The following is a 22967-nucleotide window of genomic DNA, read 5'->3' on the forward strand; positions in this document are numbered from 1 at the left end:
ACACACACAAACACACACATGTACACGCTGCCTCTCTTGCGCTCACACACACACATGCACTCTCTCTCACACACACACACGCTAACATACACACTCTCTCTCCTTCACACAAACACACACTCTCTCTCTCACACACACGCCCACAGGCACACACAATCTCACACACACACACACACACACACACACACACACACACACACACCTCTCTCTCTCACACACACACACACTCTCTCTCACACGCACACAAACACATGCTAACACACACACGCTCTCTCCTTCACACACACACACAAACACACACACACTCACAGGCACACACACAATCTTTATCTCTCACACACACACACACACAATCTCTCTCTCTCACACACACACACAAACACAATCAGGTCAGGAGCTGAGTGACCCTGGGGGAAGCCAAACTGGGTGTCACTGAGCAGGTGCTGCTTGATCGCACTGTTGGAGAGCCCTTCCATCACTTTACCGAGGATTGGGAACAGATGGATGGGAGAGGAATTGGCTGAGTTGGATTTGTCCTGCTTTTTATGTCCAGGACATACCTGGATAATTTCCCACATGGCCAGGTCGATCCCAGTGTTGTCACTGTCCTGGGAGAACTTGGCTGGAGGAAGGGCATGTTGTGGAGTAGCAGCCTTCAGGAGCAGTGCCAGAGCACAGAGCCTTTGCAGTGTCCAGTGTCTCTTGATCTGACACGGAGTGAATGGAATTGTTGGAAGAATGGTGTCTGTGATGGTGGGGAGCACAGGGGGAGACTGAGTAAGATCATCCGGTGGGCACTTGCGGCTGAAGATTGTTGTAAAAGCCTCAGCCTTCTCTTTGCAAGTGACAGGTTGGACTCTTCCATCTTTGTGAAGGGGGAGCGACTCCTCTCCAAGAAGCTGTGAAATGTGGGGGCAGTGTGTGGGTGTGGGAAGGTTTGTTTGGGGAAAAGGGAAGAATGTCAGGAGTGGGATTTGAACCCACGCCCCTAGAAAGGGACCAGAATTCACAAGCCCAGATGCAGAGCAAGGACTAACACTCCTTGAGTCTGGCGCCTTAGACCACTCGGCCATCCTGACAAGCTGCGGCAGTTCTCCTTCCAGATGTCTTTCTCACTCTGTACAATTAGTCACCTTGCTCTTGTGCAGACACAAAATGCAATTCCGCATTTCTGCAGCTCCCTTGCATTCACACTCAGCAACAATCCCTCATACACAGTCTCACTCTCGCACACACACACTCTCTCTCACATGCACACGCACACACACTCTCTATCTGTCTCTCACACACACACTCTCTCTCTCACATGCACGCACAAACACACTCTCTCCCTCTCATGCACACAAATTCTCCCTTTCTCTGTCTCTCTCACACACACACTCTCACTCACACACACACACTTCTCCCTCTTACACACACACACTATCTCACGCACACACTCTTTCTCACACACACCAACAAATTCTTCCTCTCTCTCTCTCAGACACACGCAAACACACTCGTGCAGACATACACATACAAATTCTCTCTCTCTCACACGCACCCACTCTCACTCACACACACACATACACGCACATACACACACACATTCTCTCTCTCTCGCACACACATTCTCTCTCTCTCAAACACACTCTCTCTCACACACACACATTCTTTCACTCTCTCACACACAAAGACACATGCACACTCTCTCTTACACACACACACGCACACTCTGTCTCTCTCACACACATACACACTCTGTCTCTCTCAAACACACCTACAAATTCTCCCTCTCTGTTTCTCACACACACACATGCCCACACACTCATATACACACTCACACCCTCTCTCTCTCAAACACACATATACACATACATACTCTCTCTCACACGCACTCTCACTCACACACACGCAGACAGACACAAACACACACTCTCAGACACATACTCACACACATTCTCTCACTCTCACACACACAAACACACACATGTACACGCTGCCTCTCTTGCGCTCACACACACACATGCACTCTCTCTCACACACACACACGCTAACATACACACTCTCTCTCCTTCACACAAACACACACTCTCTCTCTCACACACACGCCCACAGGCACACACAATCTCACACACACACACACACACACACACACACACACACCTCTCTCTCTCACACACACACACACTCTCTCTCACACGCACACAAACACATGCTAACACACACACGCTCTCTCCTTCACACACACACACAAACGCACACACACTCACAGGCACACACACAATCTTTATCTCTCACACACACACACACACAATCTCTCTCTCTCACACACACACACAAACACAATCAGGTCAGGAGCTGAGTGACCCTGGGGGAAGCCAAACTGGGTGTCACTGAGCAGGTGCTGCTTGATCGCACTGTTGGAGAGCCCTTCCATCACTTTACCGAGGATTGGGAACAGATGGATGGGAGAGGAATTGGCTGAGTTGGATTTGTCCTGCTTTTTATGTCCAGGACATACCTGGATAATTTCCCACATGGCCAGGTCGATCCCAGTGTTGTCACTGTCCTGGGAGAACTTGGCTGGAGGAAGGGCATGTTGTGGAGTAGCAGCCTTCAGGAGCAGTGCCAGAGCACAGAGCCTTTGCAGTGTCCAGTGTCTCTTGATCTGACACGGAGTGAATGGAATTGTTGGAAGAATGGTGTCTGTGATGGTGGGGAGCACAGGGGGAGACTGAGTAAGATTATCCGGTGGGCACTTGCGGCTGAAGATTGTTGTAAAAGCCTCAGCCTTCTCTTTGATAGTGACAGGTTGGACTCTTCCATCTTTGTGAAGGGGGAGCGACTCCTCTCCAAGAAGCTGTGAAATGTGGGGGCAGTGTGTGGGTGTGGGAAGGTTTGTTTGGGGAAAAGGGAAGAATGTCAGGAGTGGGATTTGAACCCACGCCCCTAGAAACGGACCAGAATTCACAAGCCCAGATGCAGAGCAAGGACTAACACTCCTTGAGTCTGGCGCCTTAGACCACTCGGCCATCCTGACAAGCTGCTGCAGATCTCCTTCCAGATGTCTTTCTCACTCTGTACAATTAGTCACCTTGCTCTTCTGCAGACACAAAATGCAATTCCGCATTTCTGCAGCTCCCTTGCATTCACACTCAGCAACAATCCCTCATACACAGTCTCACTCTCGCACACACACACTCTCTCTCACATGCACACGCACACACACTCTCTATCTGTCTCTCACACACACACTCTCTCTCTCACATGCACGCACAAACACACTCTCTCCCTCTCATGCACACAAATTCTCCCTTTCTCTGTCTCTCTCACACACACACTCTCACTCACACACACACACTTCTCCCTCTTACACACACACACTATCTCACGCACACACTCTTTCTCACACACACCAACAAATTCTTCCTCTCTCTCTCTCAGACACACGCAAACACACTCGTGCAGACATACACATACAAATTCTCTCTCTCTCACACGCACCCACTCTCACTCACACACACACATACACGCACATACACACACACATTCTCTCTCTCTCGCACACACATTCTCTCTCTCTCAAACACACTCTCTCTCACACACACACATTCTTTCACTCTCTCACACACAAAGACACATGCACACTCTCTCTTACACACACACACGCACACTCTGTCTCTCTCACACACATACACACTCTGTCTCTCTCAAACACACCTACAAATTCTCCCTCTCTGTTTCTCACACACACACATGCCCACACACTCATATACACACTCACACCCTCTCTCTCTCAAACACACATATACACATACATACTCTCTCTCACACGCACTCTCACTCACACACACGCAGACAGACACAAACACACACTCTCAGACACATACTCACACACATTCTCTCACTCTCACACACACAAACACACACATGTACACGCTGCCTCTCTTGCGCTCACACACACACATGCACTCTCTCTCACACACACACACGCTAACATACACACTCTCTCTCCTTCACACAAACACACACTCTCTCTCTCACACACACGCCCACAGGCACACACAATCTCACACACACACACACACACACACACACACACACCTCTCTCTCTCACACACACACACACTCTCTCTCACACGCACACAAACACATGCTAACACACACACGCTCTCTCCTTCACACACACACACAAACGCACACACACTCACAGGCACACACACAATCTTTATCTCTCACACACACACACACACAATCTCTCTCTCTCACACACACACACAAACACAATCAGGTCAGGAGCTGAGTGACCCTGGGGGAAGCCAAACTGGGTGTCACTGAGCAGGTGCTGCTTGATCGCACTGTTGGAGAGCCCTTCCATCACTTTACCGAGGATTGGGAACAGATGGATGGGAGAGGAATTGGCTGAGTTGGATTTGTCCTGCTTTTTATGTCCAGGACATACCTGGATAATTTCCCACATGGCCAGGTCGATCCCAGTGTTGTCACTGTCCTGGGAGAACTTGGCTGGAGGAAGGGCATGTTGTGGAGTAGCAGCCTTCAGGAGCAGTGCCAGAGCACAGAGCCTTTGCAGTGTCCAGTGTCTCTTGATCTGACACGGAGTGAATGGAATTGTTGGAAGAATGGTGTCTGTGATGGTGGGGAGCACAGGGGGAGACTGAGTAAGATCATCCGGTGGGCACTTGCGGCTGAAGATTGTTGTAAAAGCCTCAGCCTTCTCTTTGATAGTGACAGGTTGGACTCTTCCATCTTTGTGAAGGGGGAGCGACTCCTCTCCAAGAAGCTGTGAAATGTGGGGGCAGTGTGTGGGTGTGGGAAGGTTTGTTTGGGGAAAAGGGAAGAATGTCAGGAGTGGGATTCGAACCCACGCCCCTAGAAAGGGACCAGAATTCACAAGCCCAGATGCAGAGCAAGGACTAACACTCCTTGAGTCTGGCGCCTTAGACCACTCGGCCATCCTGACAAGCTGCTGCAGATCTCCTTCCAGATGTCTTTCTCACTCTGTACAATTAGTCACCTTGCTCTTCTGCAGACACAAAATGCAATTCCGCATTTCTGCAGCTCCCTTGCATTCACACTCAGCAACAATCCCTCATACACAGTCTCACTCTCGCACACACACACTCTCTCTCACATGCACACGCACACACACTCTCTATCTGTCTCTCACACACACACTCTCTCTCTCACATGCACGCACAAACACACTCTCTCCCTCTCATGCACACAAATTCTCCCTTTCTCTGTCTCTCTCACACACACACTCTCACTCACACACACACACTTCTCCCTCTTACACACACACACTATCTCACGCACACACTCTTTCTCACACACACCAACAAATTCTTCCTCTCTCTCTCTCAGACACACGCAAACACACTCGTGCAGACATACACATACAAATTCTCTCTCTCTCACACGCACCCACTCTCACTCACACACACACATACACGCACATACACACACACATTCTCTCTCTCTCGCACACACATTCTCTCTCTCTCAAACACACTCTCTCTCACACACACACATTCTTTCACTCTCTCACACACAAAGACACATGCACACTCTCTCTTACACACACACACGCACACTCTGTCTCTCTCACACACATACACACTCTGTCTCTCTCAAACACACCTACAAATTCTCCCTCTCTGTTTCTCACACACACACATGCCCACACACTCATATACACACTCACACCCTCTCTCTCTCAAACACACATATACACATACATACTCTCTCTCACACGCACTCTCACTCACACACACGCAGACAGACACAAACACACACTCTCAGACACATACTCACACACATTCTCTCACTCTCACACACACAAACACACACATGTACACGCTGCCTCTCTTGCGCTCACACACACACATGCACTCTCTCTCACACACACACACGCTAACATACACACTCTCTCTCCTTCACACAAACACACACTCTCTCTCTCACACACACGCCCACAGGCACACACAATCTCACACACACACACACACACACACACACACACACACCTCTCTCTCTCACACACACACACACTCTCTCTCACACGCACACAAACACATGCTAACACACACACGCTCTCTCCTTCACACACACACACAAACGCACACACACTCACAGGCACACACACAATCTTTATCTCTCACACACACACACACACACAATCTCTCTCTCTCACACACACACACAAACACAATCAGGTCAGGAGCTGAGTGACCCTGGGGGAAGCCAAACTGGGTGTCACTGAGCAGGTGCTGCTTGATCGCACTGTTGGAGAGCCCTTCCATCACTTTACCGAGGATTGGGAACAGATGGATGGGAGAGGAATTGGCTGAGTTGGATTTGTCCTGCTTTTTATGTCCAGGACATACCTGGATAATTTCCCACATGGCCAGGTCGATCCCAGTGTTGTCACTGTCCTGGGAGAACTTGGCTGGAGGAAGGGCATGTTGTGGAGTAGCAGCCTTCAGGAGCAGTGCCAGAGCACAGAGCCTTTGCAGTGTCCAGTGTCTCTTGATCTGACACGGAGTGAATGGAATTGTTGGAAGAATGGTGTCTGTGATGGTGGGGAGCACAGGGGGAGACTGAGTAAGATCATCCGGTGGGCACTTGCGGCTGAAGATTGTTGGAAAAGCCTCAGCCTTCTCTTTGATAGTGACAGGTTGGACTCTTCCATCTTTGTGAAGGGGGAGCGACTCCTCTCCAAGAAGCTGTGAAATGTGGGGGCAGTGTGTGGGTGTGGAAGGTTTGTTTGGGGAAAAGGGAAGAATGCCAGGAGTGGGATTTGAACCCACGCCCCTAGAAACGGACCAGAATTCACAAGCCCAGATGCAGAGCAAGGACTAACACTCCTTGAGTCTGGCGCCTTAGACCACTCGGCCATCCTGACAAGCTGCTGCAGATCTCCTTCCAGATGTCTTTCTCACTCTGTACAATTAGTCACCTTGCTCTTCTGCAGACACAAAATGCAATTCCGCATTTCTGCAGCTCCCTTGCATTCACACTCAGCAACAATCCCTCATACACAGTCTCACTCTCGCACACACACACTCTCTCTCACATGCACACGCACACACACTCTCTATCTGTCTCTCACACACACACTCTCTCTCTCACATGCACGCACAAACACACTCTCTCCCTCTCATGCACACAAATTCTCCCTTTCTCTGTCTCTCTCACACACACACTCTCACTCACACACACACACTTCTCCCTCTTACACACACACACTATCTCACGCACACACTCTTTCTCACACACACCAACAAATTCTTCCTCTCTCTCTCTCAGACACACGCAAACACACTCTTGCAGACATACACATACAAATTCTCTCTCTCTCACACGCACCCACTCTCACTCACACACACACATACACGCACATACACACACACATTCTCTCTCTCTCGCACACACATTCTCTCTCTCTCAAACACACTCTCTCTCACACACACACATTCTTTCACTCTCTCACACACAAAGACACATGCACACTCTCTCTTACACACACACACGCACACTCTGTCTCTCTCACACACATACACACTCTGTCTCTCTCAAACACACCTACAAATTCTCCCTCTCTGTTTCTCACACACACACATGCCCACACACTCATATACACACTCACACCCTCTCTCTCTCAAACACACATATACACATACATACTCTCTCTCACACACACTCTCACTCACACACACGCAGACAGACACAAACACACACTCTCAGACACATACTCACACACATTCTCTCACTCTCACACACACAAACACACACATGTACACGCTGCCTCTCTTGCGCTCACACACACACATGCACTCTCTCTCACACACACACACGCTAACATACACACTCTCTCTCCTTCACACAAACACACACTCTCTCTCTCACACACACGCCCACAGGCACACACAATCTCACACACACACACACACACACACACACACACACCTCTCTCTCTCACACACACACACACTCTCTCTCACACGCACACAAACACATGCTAACACACACACGCTCTCTCCTTCACACACACACACAAACACACACACACTCACAGGCACACACACAATCTTTATCTCTCACACACACACACACACAATCTCTCTCTCTCACACACACACACAAACACAATCAGGTCAGGAGCTGAGTGACCCTGGGGGAAGCCAAACTGGGTGTCACTGAGCAGGTGCTGCTTGATCGCACTGTTGGAGAGCCCTTCCATCACTTTACCGAGGATTGGGAACAGATGGATGGGAGAGGAATTGGCTGAGTTGGATTTGTCCTGCTTTTTATGTCCAGGACATACCTGGATAATTTCCCACATGGCCAGGTCGATCCCAGTGTTGTCACTGTCCTGGGAGAACTTGGCTGGAGGAAGGGCATGTTGTGGAGTAGCAGCCTTCAGGAGCAGTGCCAGAGCACAGAGCCTTTGCAGTGTCCAGTGTCTCTTGATCTGACACGGAGTGAATGGAATTGTTGGAAGAATGGTGTCTGTGATGGTGGGGAGCACAGGGGGAGACTGAGTAAGATCATCCGGTGGGCACTTGCGGCTGAAGATTGTTGTAAAAGCCTCAGCCTTCTCTTTGATAGTGACAGGTTGGACTCTTCCATCTTTGTGAAGGGGGAGCGACTCCTCTCCAAGAAGCTGTGAAATGTGGGGGCAGTGTGTGGGTGTGGGAAGGTTTGTTTGGGGAAAAGGGAAGAATGTCAGGAGTGGGATTTGAACCCACGCCCCTAGAAAGGGACCAGAATTCACAAGCCCAGATGCAGAGCAAGGACTAACACTCCTTGAGTCTGGCGCCTTAGACCACTCGGCCATCCTGACAAGCTGCTGCAGATCTCCTTCCAGATGTCTTTCTCACTCTGTACAATTAGTCACCTTGCTCTTCTGCAGACACAAAATGCAATTCCGCATTTCTGCAGCTCCCTTGCATTCACACTCAGCAACAATCCCTCATACACAGTCTCACTCTCGCACACACACACTCTCTCTCACATGCACACGCACACACACTCTCTATCTGTCTCTCACACACACACTCTCTCTCTCACATGCACGCACAAACACACTCTCTCCCTCTCATGCACACAAATTCTCCCTTTCTCTGTCTCTCTCACACACACACTCTCACTCACACACACACACTTCTCCCTCTTACACACACACACTATCTCACGCACACACTCTTTCTCACACACACCAACAAATTCTTCCTCTCTCTCTCTCAGACACACGCAAACACACTCGTGCAGACATACACATACAAATTCTCTCTCTCTCACACGCACCCACTCTCACTCACACACACACATACACGCACATACACACACACATTCTCTCTCTCTCGCACACACATTCTCTCTCTCTCAAACACACTCTCTCTCACACACACACATTCTTTCACTCTCTCACACACAAAGACACATGCACACTCTCTCTTACACACACACACGCACACTCTGTCTCTCTCACACACATACACACTCTGTCTCTCTCAAACACACCTACAAATTCTCCCTCTCTGTTTCTCACACACACACATGCCCACACACTCATATACACACTCACACCCTCTCTCTCTCAAACACACATATACACATACATACTCTCTCTCACACACACTCTCACTCACACACACGCAGACAGACACAAACACACACTCTCAGACACATACTCACACACATTCTCTCACTCTCACACACACAAACACACACATGTACACGCTGCCTCTCTTGCGCTCACACACACACATGCACTCTCTCTCACACACACACACGCTAACATACACACTCTCTCTCCTTCACACAAACACACACTCTCTCTCTCACACACACGCCCACAGGCACACACAATCTCACACACACACACACACACACACACACACACACACACACACCTCTCTCTCTCACACACACACACACTCTCTCTCACACGCACACAAACACATGCTAACACACACACGCTCTCTCCTTCACACACACACACAAACACACACACACTCACAGGCACACACACAATCTTTATCTCTCACACACACACACACACAATCTCTCTCTCTCACACACACACACAAACACAATCAGGTCAGGAGCTGAGTGACCCTGGGGGAAGCCAAACTGGGTGTCACTGAGCAGGTGCTGCTTGATCGCACTGTTGGAGAGCCCTTCCATCACTTTACCGAGGATTGGGAACAGATGGATGGGAGAGGAATTGGCTGAGTTGGATTTGTCCTGCTTTTTATGTCCAGGACATACCTGGATAATTTCCCACATGGCCAGGTCGATCCCAGTGTTGTCACTGTCCTGGGAGAACTTGGCTGGAGGAAGGGCATGTTGTGGAGTAGCAGCCTTCAGGAGCAGTGCCAGAGCACAGAGCCTTTGCAGTGTCCAGTGTCTCTTGATCTGACACGGAGTGAATGGAATTGTTGGAAGAATGGTGTCTGTGATGGTGGGGAGCACAGGGGGAGACTGAGTAAGATTATCCGGTGGGCACTTGCGGCTGAAGATTGTTGTAAAAGCCTCAGCCTTCTCTTTGATAGTGACAGGTTGGACTCTTCCATCTTTGTGAAGGGGGAGCGACTCCTCTCCAAGAAGCTGTGAAATGTGGGGGCAGTGTGTGGGTGTGGGAAGGTTTGTTTGGGGAAAAGGGAAGAATGTCAGGAGTGGGATTTGAACCCACGCCCCTAGAAAGGGACCAGAATTCACAAGCCCAGATGCAGAGCAAGGACTAACACTCCTTGAGTCTGGCGCCTTAGACCACTCGGCCATCCTGACAAGCTGCTGCAGATCTCCTTCCAGATGTCTTTCTCACTCTGTACAATTAGTCACCTTGCTCTTCTGCAGACACAAAATGCAATTCCGCATTTCTGCAGCTCCCTTGCATTCACACTCAGCAACAATCCCTCATACACAGTCTCACTCTCGCACACACACACTCTCTCTCACATGCACACGCACACACACTCTCTATCTGTCTCTCACACACACACTCTCTCTCTCACATGCACGCACAAACACACTCTCTCCCTCTCATGCACACAAATTCTCCCTTTCTCTGTCTCTCTCACACACACACTCTCACTCACACACACACACTTCTCCCTCTTACACACACACACTATCTCACGCACACACTCTTTCTCACACACACCAACAAATTCTTCCTCTCTCTCTCTCAGACACACGCAAACACACTCGTGCAGACATACACATACAAATTCTCTCTCTCTCACACGCACCCACTCTCACTCACACACACACATACACGCACATACACACACACATTCTCTCTCTCTCGCACACACATTCTCTCTCTCTCAAACACACTCTCTCTCACACACACACATTCTTTCACTCTCTCACACACAAAGACACATGCACACTCTCTCTTACACACACACACGCACACTCTGTCTCTCTCACACACATACACACTCTGTCTCTCTCAAACACACCTACAAATTCTCCCTCTCTGTTTCTCACACACACACATGCCCACACACTCATATACACACTCACACCCTCTCTCTCTCAAACACACATATACACATACATACTCTCTCTCACACGCACTCTCACTCACACACACGCAGACAGACACAAACACACACTCTCAGACACATACTCACACACATTCTCTCACTCTCACACACACAAACACACACATGTACACGCTGCCTCTCTTGCGCTCACACACACACATGCACTCTCTCTCACACACACACACGCTAACATACACACTCTCTCTCCTTCACACAAACACACACTCTCTCTCTCACACACACGCCCACAGGCACACACAATCTCACACACACACACACACACACACACACACACACACCTCTCTCTCTCACACACACACACACTCTCTCTCACACGCACACAAACACATGCTAACACACACACGCTCTCTCCTTCACACACACACACAAACGCACACACACTCACAGGCACACACACAATCTTTATCTCTCACACACACACACACACAATCTCTCTCTCTCACACACACACACAAACACAATCAGGTCAGGAGCTGAGTGACCCTGGGGGAAGCCAAACTGGGTGTCACTGAGCAGGTGCTGCTTGATCGCACTGTTGGAGAGCCCTTCCATCACTTTACCGAGGATTGGGAACAGATGGATGGGAGAGGAATTGGCTGAGTTGGATTTGTCCTGCTTTTTATGTCCAGGACATACCTGGATAATTTCCCACATGGCCAGGTCGATCCCAGTGTTGTCACTGTCCTGGGAGAACTTGGCTGGAGGAAGGGCATGTTGTGGAGTAGCAGCCTTCAGGAGCAGTGCCAGAGCACAGAGCCTTTGCAGTGTCCAGTGTCTCTTGATCTGACACGGAGTGAATGGAATTGTTGGAAGAATGGTGTCTGTGATGGTGGGGAGCACAGGGGAGACTGAGTAAGATCATCCGGTGGGCACTTGCGGCTGAAGATTGTTGTAAAAGCCTCAGCCTTCTCTTTGATAGTGACAGGTTGGACTCTTCCATCTTTGTGAAGGGGGAGCGACTCCTCTCCAAGAAGCTGTGAAATGTGGGGGCAGTGTGTGGGTGTGGGAAGGTTTGTTTGGGGAAAAGGGAAGAATGTCAGGAGTGGGATTTGAACCCACGCCCCTAGAAAGGGACCAGAATTCACAAGCCCAGATGCAGAGCAAGGACTAACACTCCTTGAGTCTGGCGCCTTAGACCACTCGGCCATCCTGACAAGCTGCTGCAGATCTCCTTCCAGATGTCTTTCTCACTCTGTACAATTAGTCACCTTGCTCTTCTGCAGACACAAAATGCAATTCCGCATTTCTGCAGCTCCCTTGCATTCACACTCAGCAACAATCCCTCATACACAGTCTCACTCTCGCACACACACACTCTCTCTCACATGCACACGCACACACACTCTCTATCTGTCTCTCACACACACACTCTCTCTCTCACATGCACGCACAAACACACTCTCTCCCTCTCATGCACACAAATTCTCCCTTTCTCTGTCTCTCTCACACACACACTCTCACTCACACACACACACTTCTCCCTCTTACACACACACACTATCTCACGCACACACTCTTTCTCACACACACCAACAAATTCTTCCTCTCTCTCTCTCAGACACACGCAAACACACTCTTGCAGACATACACATACAAATTCTCTCTCTCTCACACGCACCCACTCTCACTCACACACACACATACACGCACATACACACACACATTCTCTCTCTCTCGCACACACATTCTCTCTCTCTCAAACACACTCTCTCTCACACACACACATTCTTTCACTCTCTCACACACAAAGACACATGCACACTCTCTCTTACACACACACACGCACACTCTGTCTCTCTCACACACATACACACTCTGTCTCTCTCAAACACACCTACAAATTCTCCCTCTCTGTTTCTCACACACACACATGCCCACACACTCATATACACACTCACACCCTCTCTCTCTCAAACACACATATACACATACATACTCTCTCTCACACACACTCTCACTCACACACACGCAGACAGACACAAACACACACTCTCAGACACATACTCACACACATTCTCTCACTCTCACACACACAAACACACACATGTACACGCTGCCTCTCTTGCGCTCACACACACACATGCACTCTCTCTCACACACACACACGCTAACATACACACTCTCTCTCCTTCACACAAACACACACTCTCTCTCTCACACACACGCCCACAGGCACACACAATCTCACACACACACACACACACACACACACACACACCTCTCTCTCTCACACACACACACACTCTCTCTCACACGCACACAAACACATGCTAACACACACACGCTCTCTCCTTCACACACACACACAAACACACACACACTCACAGGCACACACACAATCTTTATCTCTCACACACACACACACACAATCTCTCTCTCTCACACACACACACAAACACAATCAGGTCAGGAGCTGAGTGACCCTGGGGGAAGCCAAACTGGGTGTCACTGAGCAGGTGCTGCTTGATCGCACTGTTGGAGAGCCCTTCCATCACTTTACCGAGGATTGGGAACAGATGGATGGGAGAGGAATTGGCTGAGTTGGATTTGTCCTGCTTTTTATGTCCAGGACATACCTGGATAATTTCCCACATGGCCAGGTCGATCCCAGTGTTGTCACTGTCCTGGGAGAACTTGGCTGGAGGAAGGGCATGTTGTGGAGTAGCAGCCTTCAGGAGCAGTGCCAGAGCACAGAGCCTTTGCAGTGTCCAGTGTCTCTTGATCTGACACGGAGTGAATGGAATTGTTGGAAGAATGGTGTCTGTGATGGTGGGGAGCACAGGGGGAGACTGAGTAAGATCATCCGGTGGGCACTTGCGGCTGAAGATTGTTGTAAAAGCCTCAGCCTTCTCTTTGATAGTGACAGGTTGGACTCTTCCATCTTTGTGAAGGGGGAGCGACTCCTCTCCAAGAAGCTGTGAAATGTGGGGGCAGTGTGTGGGTGTGGGAAGGTTTGTTTGGGGAAAAGGGAAGAAAGTCAGGAGTGGGATTTGAACCCACGCCCCTAGAAAGGGACCAGAATTCACAAGCCCAGATGCAGAGCAAGGACTAACACTCCTTGAGTCTGGCGCCTTAGACCACTCGGCCATCCTGACAAGCTGCTGCAGATCTCCTTCCAGATGTCTTTCTCACTCTGTACAATTAGTCACCTTGCTCTTCTGCAGACACAAAATGCAATTCCGCATTTCTGCAGCTCCCTTGCATTCACACTCAGCAACAATCCCTCATACACAGTCTCACTCTCGCACACACACACTCTCTCTCACATGCACACGCACACACACTCTCTATCTGTCTCTCACACACACACTCTCTCTCTCACATGCACGCACAAACACACTCTCTCCCTCTCATGCACACAAATTCTCCCTTTCTCTGTCTCTCTCACACACACACTCTCACTCACACACACACACTTCTCCCTCTTACACACACACACTATCTCACGCACACACTCTTTCTCACACACACCAACAAATTCTTCCTCTCTCTCTCTCAGACACACGCAAACACACTCGTGCAGACATACACATACAAATTCTCTCTCTCTCACACGCACCCACTCTCACTCACACACACACATACACGCACATACACACACACATTCTCTCTCTCTCGCACACACATTCTCTCTCTCTCAAACACACTCTCTCTCACACACACACATTCTTTCACTCTCTCACACACAAAGACACATGCACACTCTCTCTTACACACACACACGCACACTCTGTCTCTCTCACACACATACACACTCTGTCTCTCTCAAACACACCTACAAATTCTCCCTCTCTGTTTCTCACACACACACATGCCCACACACTCATATACACACTCACACCCTCTCTCTCTCAAACACACATATACACATACATACTCTCTCTCACACACACTCTCACTCACACACACGCAGACAGACACAAACACACACTCTCAGACACATACTCACACACATTCTCTCACTCTCACACACACAAACACACACATGTACACGCTGCCTCTCTTGCGCTCACACACACACATGCACTCTCTCTCACACACACACACGCTAACATACACACTCTCTCTCCTTCACACAAACACACACTCTCTCTCTCACACACACGCCCACAGGCACACACAATCTCACACACACACACACACACACACACACACACACACACACACACCTCTCTCTCTCACACACACACACACTCTCTCTCACACGCACACAAACACATGCTAACACACACACGCTCTCTCCTTCACACACACACACAAACACACACACACTCACAGGCACACACACAATCTTTATCTCTCACACACACACACACACAATCTCTCTCTCTCACACACACACACAAACACAATCAGGTCAGGAGCTGAGTGACCCTGGGGGAAGCCAAACTGGGTGTCACTGAGCAGGTGCTGCTTGATCGCACTGTTGGAGAGCCCTTCCATCACTTTACCGAGGATTGGGAACAGATGGATGGGAGAGGAATTGGCTGAGTTGGATTTGTCCTGCTTTTTATGTCCAGGACATACCTGGATAATTTCCCACATGGCCAGGTCGATCCCAGTGTTGTCACTGTCCTGGGAGAACTTGGCTGGAGGAAGGGCATGTTGTGGAGTAGCAGCCTTCAGGAGCAGTGCCAGAGCACAGAGCCTTTGCAGTGTCCAGTGTCTCTTGATCTGACACGGAGTGAATGGAATTGTTGGAAGAATGGTGTCTGTGATGGTGGGGAGCACAGGGGGAGACTGAGTAAGATCATCCGGTGGGCACTTGCGGCTGAAGATTGTTGTAAAAGCCTCAGCCTTCTCTTTGATAGTGACAGGTTGGACTCTTCCATCTTTGTGAAGGGGGAGCGACTCCTCTCCAAGAAGCTGTGAAATGTGGGGGCAGTGTGTGGGTGTGGGAAGGTTTGTTTGGGGAAAAGGGAAGAATGTCAGGAGTGGGATTTGAACCCACGCCCCTAGAAAGGGACCAGAATTCACAAGCCCAGATGCAGAGCAAGGACTAACACTCCTTGAGTCTGGCGCCTTAGACCACTCGGCCATCCTGACAAGCTGCGGCAGTTCTCCTTCCAGATGTCTTTCTCACTCTGTACAATTAGTCACCTTGCTCTTGTGCAGACACAAAATGCAATTCCGCATTTCTGCAGCTCCCTTGCATTCACACTCAGCAACAATCCCTCATACACAGTCTCACTCTCGCACACACACACTCTCTCTCACATGCACACGCACACACACTCTCTATCTGTCTCTCACACACACACTCTCTCTCTCACATGCACGCACAAACACACTCTCTCCCTCTCATGCACACAAATTCTCCCTTTCTCTGTCTCTCTCACACACACACTCTCACTCACACACACACACTTCTCCCTCTTACACACACACACTATCTCACGCACACACTCTTTCTCACACACACCAACAAATTCTTCCTCTCTCTCTCTCAGACACACGCAAACACACTCGTGCAGACATACACATACAAATTCTCTCTCTCTCACACGCACCCACTCTCACTCACACACACACATACACGCACATACACACACACATTCTCTCTCTCTCGCACACACATTCTCTCTCTCTCAAACACACTCTCTCTCACACACACACATTCTTTCACTCTCTCACACACAAAGACACATGCACACTCTCTCTTACACACACACACGCACACTCTGTCTCTCTCACACACATACACACTCTGTCTCTCTCAAACACACCTACAAATTCTCCCTCTCTGTTTCTCACACACACACATGCCCACACACTCATATACACACTCACACCCTCTCTCTCTCAAACACACATATACACATACATACTCTCTCTCACACGCACTCTCACTCACACACACGCAGACAGACACAAACACACACTCTCAGACACATACTCACACACATTCTCTCACTCTCACACACACAAACACACACATGTACACGCTGCCTCTCTTGCGCTCACACACACACATGCACTCTCTCTCACACACACACACGCTAACATACACACTCTCTCTCCTTCACACAAACACACACTCTCTCTCTCACACACACGCCCACAGGCACACACAATCTCACACACACACACACACACACACACACACACACCTCTCTCTCTCACACACACACACACTCTCTCTCACACGCACACAAACACATGCTAACACACACACGCTCTCTCCTTCACACACACACACAAACACACACACACTCACAGGCACACACACAATCTTTATCTCTCACACACACACACACACAATCTCTCTCTCTCACACACACACACAAACACAATCAGGTCAGGAGCTGAGTGACCCTGGGGGAAGCCAAACTGGGTGTCACTGAGCAGGTGCTGCTTGATCGCACTGTTGGAGAGCCCTTCCATCACTTTACCGAGGATTGGGAACAGATGGATGGGAGAGGAATTGGCTGAGTTGGATTTGTCCTGCTTTTTATGTCCAGGACATACCTGGATAATTTCCCACATGGCCAGGTCGATCCCAGTGTTGTCACTGTCCTGGGAGAACTTGGCTGGAGGAAGGGCATGTTGTGGAGTAGCAGCCTTCAGGAGCAGTGCCAGAGCACAGAGCCTTTGCAGTGTCCAGTGTCTCTTGATCTGACACGGAGTGAATGGAATTGTTGGAAGAATGGTGTCTGTGATGGTGGGGAGCACAGGGGGAGACTGAGTAAGATCATCCGGTGGGCACTTGCGGCTGAAGATTGTTGTAAAAGCCTCAGCCTTCTCTTTGATAGTGACAGGTTGGACTCTTCCATCTTTGTGAAGGGGGAGCGACTCCTCTCCAAGAAGCTGTGAAATGTGGGGGCAGTGTGTGGGTGTGGGAAGGTTTGTTTGGGGAAAAGGGAAGAATGTCAGGAGTGGGATTTGAACCCACGCCCCTAGAAAGGGACCAGAATTCACAAGCCCAGATGCAGAGCAAGGACTAACACTCCTTGAGTCTGGCGCCTTAGACCACTCGGCCATCCTGACAAGCTGCTGCAGATCTCCTTCCAGATGTCTTTCTCACTCTGTACAATTAGTCACCTTGCTCTTCTGCAGACACAAAATGCAATTCCGCATTTCTGCAGCTCCCTTGCATTCACACTCAGCAACAATCCCTCATACACAGTCTCACTCTCGCACACACACACTCTCTCTCACATGCACACGCACACACACTCTCTATCTGTCTCTCACACACACACTCTCTCTCTCACATGCACGCACAAACACACTCTCTCCCTCTCATGCACACAAATTCTCCCTTTCTCTGTCTCTCTCACACACACACTCTCACTCACACACACACACTTCTCCCTCTTACACACACACACTATCTCACGCACACACTCTTTCTCACACACACCAACAAATTCTTCCTCTCTCTCTCTCAGACACACGCAAACACACTCTTGCAGACATACACATACAAATTCTCTCTCTCTCACACGCACCCACTCTCACTCACACACACACATACACGCACATACACACACACATTCTCTCTCTCTCGCACACACATTCTCTCTCTCTCAAACACACTCTCTCTCACACACACACATTCTTTCACTCTCTCACACACAAAGACACATGCACACTCTCTCTTACACACACACACGCACACTCTGTCTCTCTCACACACATACACACTCTGTCTCTCTCAAACACACCTACAAATTCTCCCTCTCTGTTTCTCACACACACACATGCCCACACACTCATATACACACTCACACCCTCTCTCTCTCAAACACACATATACACATACATACTCTCTCTCACACACACTCTCACTCACACACACGCAGACAGACACAAACACACACTCTCAGACACATACTCACACACATTCTCTCACTCTCACACACACAAACACACACATGTACACGCTGCCTCTCTTGCGCTCACACACACACATGCACTCTCTCTCACACACACACACGCTAACATACACACTCTCTCTCCTTCACACAAACACACACTCTCTCTCTCACACACACGCCCACAGGCACACACAATCTCACACACACACACACACACACACACACACACACCTCTCTCTCTCACACACACACACACTCTCTCTCACACGCACACAAACACATGCTAACACACACACGCTCTCTCCTTCACACACACACACAAACACACACACACTCACAGGCACACACACAATCTTTATCTCTCACACACACACACACACAATCTCTCTCTCTCACACACACACACAAACACAATCAGGTCAGGAGCTGAGTGACCCTGGGGGAAGCCAAACTGGGTGTCACTGAGCAGGTGCTGCTTGATCGCACTGTTGGAGAGCCCTTCCATCACTTTACCGAGGATTGGGAACAGATGGATGGGAGAGGAATTGGCTGAGTTGGATTTGTCCTGCTTTTTATGTCCAGGACATACCTGGATAATTTCCCACATGGCCAGGTCGATCCCAGTGTTGTCACTGTCCTGGGAGAACTTGGCTGGAGGAAGGGCATGTTGTGGAGTAGCAGCCTTCAGGAGCAGTGCCAGAGCACAGAGCCTTTGCAGTGTCCAGTGTCTCTTGATCTGACACGGAGTGAATGGAATTGTTGGAAGAATGGTGTCTGTGATGGTGGGGAGCACAGGGGGAGACTGAGTAAGATCATCCGGTGGGCACTTGCGGCTGAAGATTGTTGTAAAAGCCTCAGCCTTCTCTTTGATAGTGACAGGTTGGACTCTTCCATCTTTGTGAAGGGGGAGCGACTCCTCTCCAAGAAGCTGTGAAATGTGGGGGCAGTGTGTGGGTGTGGGAAGGTTTGTTTGGGGAAAAGGGAAGAAAGTCAGGAGTGGGATTTGAACCCACGCCCCTAGAAAGGGACCAGAATTCACAAGCCCAGATGCAGAGCAAGGACTAACACTCCTTGAGTCTGGCGCCTTAGACCACTCGGCCATCCTGACAAGCTGCTGCAGATCTCCTTCCAGATGTCTTTCTCACTCTGTACAATTAGTCACCTTGCTCTTCTGCAGACACAAAATGCAATTCCGCATTTCTGCAGCTCCCTTGCATTCACACTCAGCAACAATCCCTCATACACAGTCTCACTCTCGCACACACACACTCTCTCTCACATGCACACGCACACACACTCTCTATCTGTCTCTCACACACACACTCTCTCTCTCACATGCACGCACAAACACACTCTCTCCCTCTCATGCACACAAATTCTCCCTTTCTCTGTCTCTCTCACACACACACTCTCACTCACACACACACACTTCTCCCTCTTACACACACACACTATCTCACGCACACACTCTTTCTCACACACACCAACAAATTCTTCCTCTCTCTCTCTCAGACACACGCAAACACACTCGTGCAGACATACACATACAAATTCTCTCTCTCTCACACGCACCCACTCTCACTCACACACACACATACACGCACATACACACACACATTCTCTCTCTCTCGCACACACATTCTCTCTCTCTCAAACACACTCTCTCTCACACACACACATTCTTTCACTCTCTCACACACAAAGACACATGCACACTCTCTCTTACACACACACACGCACACTCTGTCTCTCTCACACACATACACACTCTGTCTCTCTCAAACACACCTACAAATTCTCCCTCTCTGTTTCTCACACACACACATGCCCACACACTCATATACACACTCACACCCTCTCTCTCTCAAACACACATATACACATACATACTCTCTCTCACACACACTCTCACTCACACACACGCAGACAGACACAAACACACACTCTCAGACACATACTCACACACATTCTCTCACTCTCACACACACAAACACACACATGTACACGCTGCCTCTCTTGCGCTCACACACACACATGCACTCTCTCTCACACACACACACGCTAACATACACACTCTCTCTCCTTCACACAAACACACACTCTCTCTCTCACACACACGCCCACAGGCACACACAATCTCACACACACACACACACACACACACACACACACACACACACACCTCTCTCTCTCACACACACACACACTCTCTCTCACACGCACACAAACACATGCTAACACACACACGCTCTCTCCTTCACACACACACACAAACACACACACACTCACAGGCACACACACAATCTTTATCTCTCACACACACACACACACAATCTCTCTCTCTCACACACACACACAAACACAATCAGGTCAGGAGCTGAGTGACCCTGGGGGAAGCCAAACTGGGTGTCACTGAGCAGGTGCTGCTTGATCGCACTGTTGGAGAGCCCTTCCATCACTTTACCGAGGATTGGGAACAGATGGATGGGAGAGGAATTGGCTGAGTTGGATTTGTCCTGCTTTTTATGTCCAGGACATACCTGGATAATTTCCCACATGGCCAGGTCGATCCCAGTGTTGTCACTGTCCTGGGAGAACTTGGCTGGAGGAAGGGCATGTTGTGGAGTAGCAGCCTTCAGGAGCAGTGCCAGAGCACAGAGCCTTTGCAGTGTCCAGTGTCTCTTGATCTGACACGGAGTGAATGGAATTGTTGGAAGAATGGTGTCTGTGATGGTGGGGAGCACAGGGGGAGACTGAGTAAGATCATCCGGTGGGCACTTGCGGCTGAAGATTGTTGTAAAAGCCTCAGCCTTCTCTTTGATAGTGACAGGTTGGACTCTTCCATCTTTGTGAAGGGGGAGCGACTCCTCTCCAAGAAGCTGTGAAATGTGGGGGCAGTGTGTGGGTGTGGGAAGGTTTGTTTGGGGAAAAGGGAAGAATGTCAGGAGTGGGATTTGAACCCACGCCCCTAGAAAGGGACCAGAATTCACAAGCCCAGATGCAGAGCAAGGACTAACACTCCTTGAGTCTGGCGCCTTAGACCACTCGGCCATCCTGACAAGCTGCGGCAGTTCTCCTTCCAGATGTCTTTCTCACTCTGTACAATTAGTCACCTTGCTCTTGTGCAGACACAAAATGCAATTCCGCATTTCTGCAGCTCCCTTGCATTCACACTCAGCAACAATCCCTCATACACAGTCTCACTCTCGCACACACACACTCTCTCTCACATGCACACGCACACACACTCTCTATCTGTCTCTCACACACACACTCTCTCTCTCACATGCACGCACAAACACACTCTCTCCCTCTCATGCACACAAATTCTCCCTTTCTCTGTCTCTCTCACACACACACTCTCACTCACACACACACACTTCTCCCTCTTACACACACACACTATCTCACGCACACACTCTTTCTCACACACACCAACAAATTCTTCCTCTCTCTCTCTCAGACACACGCAAACACACTCGTGCAGACATACACATACAAATTCTCTCTCTCTCACACGCACCCACTCTCACTCACACACACACATACACGCACATACACA

At 49.5% G+C, this 22967-nt stretch overlaps 12 non-coding genes across 12 annotated transcripts; all 12 read right to left on the reverse strand.

The window, feature by feature from the left end:
* Positions 1 to 959: 959 nt before the first annotated feature.
* On the reverse strand, positions 960 to 1079 carry trnal-caa (transfer RNA leucine (anticodon CAA)). The gene is made up of 2 exons: positions 1042 to 1079; positions 960 to 1005 (listed from the first exon to the last, which is right to left on the reverse strand). It is a non-coding gene; the product is annotated as a tRNA-Leu (tRNA).
* A 1823-nt stretch (positions 1080 to 2902) lies between these two features.
* trnal-caa (transfer RNA leucine (anticodon CAA)) lies at positions 2903 to 3022 on the reverse strand. Its single transcript has 2 exons — positions 2985 to 3022; positions 2903 to 2948 (listed from the first exon to the last, which is right to left on the reverse strand). It is a non-coding gene; the product is annotated as a tRNA-Leu (tRNA).
* Positions 3023 to 4843: 1821 nt separating this feature from the next.
* Positions 4844 to 4963, reverse strand: trnal-caa (transfer RNA leucine (anticodon CAA)). Its single transcript has 2 exons — positions 4926 to 4963; positions 4844 to 4889 (listed from the first exon to the last, which is right to left on the reverse strand). It is a non-coding gene; the product is annotated as a tRNA-Leu (tRNA).
* A 1824-nt stretch (positions 4964 to 6787) lies between these two features.
* trnal-caa (transfer RNA leucine (anticodon CAA)) lies at positions 6788 to 6907 on the reverse strand. The gene is made up of 2 exons: positions 6870 to 6907; positions 6788 to 6833 (listed from the first exon to the last, which is right to left on the reverse strand). It is a non-coding gene; the product is annotated as a tRNA-Leu (tRNA).
* Positions 6908 to 8728: 1821 nt separating this feature from the next.
* Positions 8729 to 8848, reverse strand: trnal-caa (transfer RNA leucine (anticodon CAA)). The gene is made up of 2 exons: positions 8811 to 8848; positions 8729 to 8774 (listed from the first exon to the last, which is right to left on the reverse strand). It is a non-coding gene; the product is annotated as a tRNA-Leu (tRNA).
* A 1829-nt stretch (positions 8849 to 10677) lies between these two features.
* On the reverse strand, positions 10678 to 10797 carry trnal-caa (transfer RNA leucine (anticodon CAA)). The gene is made up of 2 exons: positions 10760 to 10797; positions 10678 to 10723 (listed from the first exon to the last, which is right to left on the reverse strand). It is a non-coding gene; the product is annotated as a tRNA-Leu (tRNA).
* Positions 10798 to 12619: 1822 nt separating this feature from the next.
* On the reverse strand, positions 12620 to 12739 carry trnal-caa (transfer RNA leucine (anticodon CAA)). The gene is made up of 2 exons: positions 12702 to 12739; positions 12620 to 12665 (listed from the first exon to the last, which is right to left on the reverse strand). It is a non-coding gene; the product is annotated as a tRNA-Leu (tRNA).
* A 1821-nt stretch (positions 12740 to 14560) lies between these two features.
* On the reverse strand, positions 14561 to 14680 carry trnal-caa (transfer RNA leucine (anticodon CAA)). Its single transcript has 2 exons — positions 14643 to 14680; positions 14561 to 14606 (listed from the first exon to the last, which is right to left on the reverse strand). It is a non-coding gene; the product is annotated as a tRNA-Leu (tRNA).
* Positions 14681 to 16511: 1831 nt separating this feature from the next.
* Positions 16512 to 16631, reverse strand: trnal-caa (transfer RNA leucine (anticodon CAA)). Its single transcript has 2 exons — positions 16594 to 16631; positions 16512 to 16557 (listed from the first exon to the last, which is right to left on the reverse strand). It is a non-coding gene; the product is annotated as a tRNA-Leu (tRNA).
* A 1821-nt stretch (positions 16632 to 18452) lies between these two features.
* On the reverse strand, positions 18453 to 18572 carry trnal-caa (transfer RNA leucine (anticodon CAA)). Its single transcript has 2 exons — positions 18535 to 18572; positions 18453 to 18498 (listed from the first exon to the last, which is right to left on the reverse strand). It is a non-coding gene; the product is annotated as a tRNA-Leu (tRNA).
* A 1821-nt stretch (positions 18573 to 20393) lies between these two features.
* Positions 20394 to 20513, reverse strand: trnal-caa (transfer RNA leucine (anticodon CAA)). Its single transcript has 2 exons — positions 20476 to 20513; positions 20394 to 20439 (listed from the first exon to the last, which is right to left on the reverse strand). It is a non-coding gene; the product is annotated as a tRNA-Leu (tRNA).
* A 1831-nt stretch (positions 20514 to 22344) lies between these two features.
* trnal-caa (transfer RNA leucine (anticodon CAA)) lies at positions 22345 to 22464 on the reverse strand. Its single transcript has 2 exons — positions 22427 to 22464; positions 22345 to 22390 (listed from the first exon to the last, which is right to left on the reverse strand). It is a non-coding gene; the product is annotated as a tRNA-Leu (tRNA).
* Positions 22465 to 22967: the final 503 nt, after the last annotated feature.

Source organism: Chiloscyllium punctatum, chromosome 17 (assembly GCF_047496795.1).
Source record: "Chiloscyllium punctatum isolate Juve2018m chromosome 17, sChiPun1.3, whole genome shotgun sequence".
NCBI classification, from domain to species: domain Eukaryota; kingdom Metazoa; phylum Chordata; class Chondrichthyes; order Orectolobiformes; family Hemiscylliidae; genus Chiloscyllium; species Chiloscyllium punctatum.